The sequence below is a fragment of the Bidens hawaiensis genome, unplaced genomic scaffold (genome assembly GCF_021521415.1).
Source record: "Bidens hawaiensis isolate Kalapana, Puna unplaced genomic scaffold, B.hawaiensis_p1.1 tig00046218_1, whole genome shotgun sequence".
Taxonomy (NCBI): domain Eukaryota; kingdom Viridiplantae; phylum Streptophyta; class Magnoliopsida; order Asterales; family Asteraceae; genus Bidens; species Bidens hawaiensis.
In genome coordinates, this window is record NW_027498253.1 from 46095 (window position 1) to 52500 (window position 6406).

The following is a 6406-nucleotide window of genomic DNA, read 5'->3' on the forward strand; positions in this document are numbered from 1 at the left end:
GCATTCTCGGGTATGATTTTGCATGAGCATTTTTTTTATTAAGTTCATTTAAAAAAATCATTTTGTGATATAAATAAAATCAATTTGTGTACACATTGTATAGATACAAGCATATATATAATATATTTTGTTTCATATACGCTATGTAATTATTTGAATTACTTATAATTTTATAATTTGAATTATCTCGTGTGTGACACGGACTTTAAAACTAGTATACTAATAAACAAAAATCATCTAATGCCACATGTCCTTCTTTAGCTCTTTTTAATCCTACGTGGCAACTTTCTATTCCCTTAAATTGCCATGTGTCATTTAACTCTAAATTAAAAAATTAAACCTTTGGGTTCTCCATATTTAATTAAGATTAACATTAAAATTAACATCTACATATAAACTCTCATTTCAAAACCTTATTATGTGTGTTTCTAAATCCAAAATCTAATATGATATTGAAAACATTAATCAGAATGAGATTGATCAGGCGTTGAACAATAGTAAATTTGACATAATTAAATAATCATGTTTAATTCGTTTACCTCTTAATACGGATTGAAACTTATTTCTTAACAGATTCTCATGGGAATTTTTGGCTTATTCAATCAAGAGATGACTTAAACAAAATGTTATATTATTTTGTTAAATTAATAAGTTAAGCAAAGAATTACAAATTTATATATGACAAGAATCTCTACATATTATAAAATATATTATTATTATGTGCTTTTGTAATGTAAATTTTGAATAATATAAAGAATTAAACTTGTAATTAGGGGTGAGCAGGAAACCGAATTAACCGAACCGAAACCAAATTTACTGAATAAACCGAACTGAAAAAACCGAACCGAAGCATTAACCGACGGTTTATTTTTTGTTTTTTGACAAACCGAATTTTTGGTTTCAGTTCGGTTTTTCATTTTAAAAACACCGAAAAAACCCGAACCGAACCGATATGTGTTTTTACTTAAATATTAATACAATTATATGTGCTTTTTTAGATGTTATGACAGGAAACAATACACTAAAAGGATCTACAGTTGATAGTGATGAAGATTGGGAGTAAACTTTAAAGATGAATAAGATGAAAAATGAAGATTGGAACTAAATTTTTAGTGTTTTTTGATTAAAAACTTTGTTGAATTTTAAACTCTAGTACTCTTGCAAGTTTGTATTCGTTTGATTCCACTTAATAAATGCCTATTTTTGTGTTTTGAATCTAATATGCATTTTCATTTTTTTGGAATTTTTTGTAACACCTACACACACAAAAAAAACCCGATTATAACCGAACCGAAACCGAAAAAACCAAAACCGAAAACAGAAAAACCGAAACCGAACGGTTTGTGTATTTGAAAAACCGACTTTTCGGTTTCGGTTTCATCTAAAAACCGAACCGAACTGAACCGTGCTCAGCCCTACTTGTAATGTACATTTTGCATAATATAAAAAACTAAATCTCTTTTTACATGTGCATTCTACGAAAAACGAGTCACTCACATAATAGCCTTACTTATATATGTTATGCATTGGTTTAGTACTGCAAAATCTAAAACTACTTTAGAAGAATACTAACATTCATCTTCTACAAATTGATAATATGGGAAGTGGCATTTTTTGCCGTTCACTCATATGATAGCCTTACTTATATATGTTAAGCACTGATTTAGTAAAACAAAATCTAAAACTACTTTAGGAGAATGCTAAAATCCATGTTTCTATAAATTGATAATATGGGAAGCGGCATTTTTTATCATAATTTTGCACATTAAATTGAAGCATGACCAAAAATATGTTATTTGTAATTTTATGTATGAATTATAAATATTTATAATTATTTATGATATATTTTGTATTTATTTATTTTTTGTTTTATTGTCACCCATTGTAATATACGGGATCTAAGCTGGTTTTGGTAATAAAAAAATATATTATAGCTTCTACATTAAGTCAATGAATGAGAGTTTATGATCCATTTTAAATAATTTTTAGGCCCATCAGCTCACTTTCCAATATATCCATCTCCTACCTGAGTGCCTGACTTCATTGCAATGGAAATAGTCAATGTTGCCATGTGTTGTGAACGTTTGTTTATTACTTAAGACAGCTACAAATCTAATAAAATCTTATAATTATATTTAAAGAAACTGGAATATCTTCCGTATCTTTTAACAAACTACATATGATTAATAATATGATGATGACGACGAGTATATGTTTATTTTTTTGAATGGTCAATATATTAAAAACGAGAAAACAAACATCAATTTCTAAGCAGCAAGAAGTCTAACAATTACAACAAAGACAAACCAACATAACATAAAACTAAATCTTATAACATCACCTCTCCCACTCAAAACAATTACATATCGCGTATTCACATGCATATGATTAACATCCGTTCGAACATAGTTGTCATTCAACTAAGTGAAATTACACCTGGTTTACTCGATGTTCGGTATCGGTTACATAGAAATAACTTAAGTTGGTTGATTGACTAACTTTAGGAACGAACCATATGAAATCGGACCAACATGACATATGCTATACATCTTGAGTATCTCTAAAGGGTAATAGAATCATCGGAAAGACATAATCAACATCAATTCGTCTTACGAATAACACAACCAAACAACATCACAAGAATAGATACAAATCCAAATGGTCACAGATCATCAAACATCAAGTGTAAACTATGAATAGAGTGCATCAAATTTAACTTTTTAAGCAATATAAACAAACTGTACTCCTGTCTTGATCACGATAAAAGACCACAGGCCCAAGCCTTCTCGGTTGCTTTTGTTTTTCCCTTTTCAGTCGACGGCTAACTCAAAACTAGCCCAAGGCCCATATCCAAATTGTGTTTCATGGCCCGTTGAGACCCAACATAAGATTTCATCAGGATATCCATGTTGACTCAATTACAAATTACTACTCTCATTAAAAATTGATCTATTTGTAACTTTTATCATTTTAGCTCTATCATATACTTAAACGTATAAAATATGAAAAACAAATCAACTTATCATAATTTGAAATCATTTTGAAGCATACACAAAAACAATTAACAAAAAAAATATAGACAAATGCGTATTTGAAATAAACGTTTATTATATGGATCATTTAAATATATTTAGAACTATAAAATAAAATATATTATGACTAATTGATTTCACGTAAAGTTATTAAGATGTATTCTTTGCCCGTATTTCAGGAAATGACCAATTGAGGAATGTATTTGTTAAGATCACGGGTCTTGACGACATTGACATTGTGACTTTGTTTTATGGGCATACTTCGGTCGGCGTAAGAAAGCACTTTAATTATATTTGAAAGTGCATTTGATCAAACAAAATTTTATAATGTGGGCTTTTGTAGATAGCTGCCCATAAGAAACTGTGACAATCGTCAATTTCAGGTTAACTCCGTTAACTCAACTCCGTCAATTCAAACTTAAGATCACTGAATCTATAACGCACACTTCATTACATTTAAACTAGGGTTTAAATGACGCTTAACACTTACTACATGTGTAGTCTTTCGGGAATTGCACCGAAACGCAAACGAGTTGACGCAAACGATTGATAAATAAACGAAAAACGTCAAAACAGTAATTATGTGATAATTATGTGTTAGACTTATGTGTTATGTGATAACATGGTTATAAACGTTAACTCAAGATGAAAACAAGTTAGTTAGGCTAGAAAAGTAATACTTAGAAGTGGAGGGACTTGAGTGTAACTTGTATGTTTATAAATATATCATTAACTTAACCCTAACTTATTATTATTCCAAACCCAAAATCCCGATCGGAACTTCTCATCCCCTTGCTCCTTGGCTGCCGTCCACCTTATACACACATACAACCCTCAAATCAAGCTTTTGATTGAAGAACTAGGTGCTAGGAAGGTATAATTGATCATCATTCACATCCTTGTTAATTGATTTTGATGTTTGTTGGGTTAATTACAAACCCTAGTGAGCCGATTCCATGTGTATGTATGAAGTTAACATGATTGTTGTTGAATTAATGATGATTGATAACTAGATTGAATCTTGTTGCATGTAAATTGTTGTGTCTTTGATTTGAGTTCAAACACAAACCCTAATCAAGTATGTAATATGTAATTGAGGTGCATGGATGGTGTTTATGGAGTCTAGAGGGTTATATGAATGCATGATAGTTCATAGATAGTTATTATGTTGAGTTTGGATGCAAACAGTTTCTGGACAGAATGTGTATATGATGTTTAAGTGACTGTAACGAAGTGTAAACGTGAAAATTGGTTGAGATTATTGGTACTACAGTAAACTAGGTTGAGTCTAGTTTCTATAGAATATAAATTTGTAATTTTTGGACAAGTAAAGGTTAACTTTTATGATTTTACAAAAACGTTGTGCAAAGCTGAGCTGTTAGACCTGCTGTTAGGTTATGTTGTAAATGTTATATCTCATGAACTACGAGACCGATTGGGTTGGTTCCACTTCTGGAAGTTGACTCATTGAGTTAGGAACCTAACCCAAGTGGTCTTGCATTTATTGGATTTTTCGTTTAACGGGAATTGCAAATAACATTCTGTTGCGCATGAATTTGACTGTTATGAGTTTGATGTAATGATTTGATGATTGTGAGAAAACTGTGAGGAATAAAAATGTAATAAAATATGTTCTGGAAACCTAAGACATATGTGCTTCTGTGATGATTTTTGGTAAATTAATTGAGATGCTATGATCGGTAAAATAGTACAATCTTTCTAGTACGATTTCTGTCTCGGTGAAACTAGCTGCTGAGTTGTGTAAAAATGCATGAAACATGATACTTGTTATATAATTGTTATGTTTTGACCAAAATACCCTTGCGGGGAATAATTTCTAATTGATTGCCATGATTTGACCAAATTGCCCTCATGGGGAATAATGGCTAGTTAATTGTTATTTGTTGACCAAAATGCCCTTACGGGGAATAATTGCTAGTAACGTACGTTATGAATACATGACACGTATATGATTGCTTACACATGTAATGTGTCACAAAAACACTTGTTTAAGTCACCCACGATTCACAAACGAAACACGAAACACGTTATGTGCATAGGTATTATGTGCCGGGTCTAGAGACTCGATAATATTCCGACACTTAGAAAAATCTCTTTGTTGTTTTAGAACGTTAGGGAGAGTTTTTCGGTGACGCGCATCTTGGTGATTTATTTTGGGAAATTCTTCGCAAACAGTGAGTTTCACTTTCCCCTCTTTAAACTGTTTTCAAACGTTTTTCACTTGGGGGAGATAACATACTCCACAACGCATTTAAGATTTTGTTATAAATTATATATCACTTGTAAAGGCTAAGTGGCAAACGAAACATTTGAAGTCCTACACATCGAACCGGTTAATATTTAGAATAGCGAGTCACTGTTGAGTAGTACTACTGGGTTTGACAAACCCCACCCAACGCTAAACTTGACTGGAGGTCGAGCGGGTGTAATTTTGGCTAACACGTACCATGGTCTGGAGGACCTGGTGACAAGGCACTTAATAAACGAGTCAGTTTCGGTGTCGAACACTTAGTAATACTTGTTGTATAGACTAGCTACCTATCGATATATAATTTGACATAACACTATCTGGTAACGCAAAACGCTGTAACGCTGAACGCAAAACGCTGTAACGCTGAACGCAAACGCTAAACGATTTATCTTTATATAACTTGTGAACTCACCAACCTTGTGTTGACACTTTTAGTATGTTATTTGCAGGTAGCCGAGGCGGGCGCGCGGTTTAGGAACATGCATTGATTAAAAACGCTTTTGTCCTGCAAACTTATTTTTAACGGTTATCTTTGGTTTTAAGTCGTCCTGCGTGACGCAACTTTTGATTAAAGGTTTTTACGCTTCCGCATTTAATTACTCGTAAACGTTTTCGTGGTTTTGAAACTTTATTTTATGGTTTGATTATAACTGATGATTCCGATCCTGCCAGTTCACACCCTCTGACGGTAAAACTCCGTTAGTGGATTTTGAGGGTGTGACAGAAACAATCTACATTTTAAGGACCGCGGACTCCCAATGATAGCGATTCTTGAAATACAAACTTGTTAGCCGTCAACTCAATCATAAACCTGTCAAACACTCAAACTGGTCTGAACCGAGGACTAGTTCTTCATCTAGCACTAAAGTTAGCCTAAAGACTTTCGGATTTGATTCAAGATCTGAATGGAACATATTAACTAATGCAAGTTATGAAAGTAACCCACCAAACGACCAACAGTTGACTAAAATCTTAAATCTTTTACTATAATCTTTCATTTATCATTATTAAATATGTAATTTCGATTATAAGAAATATTTAGAGATTCATAAATTATATTCTGTGTATTATTCAGCCTATGTATAACATGTATATGTAATTA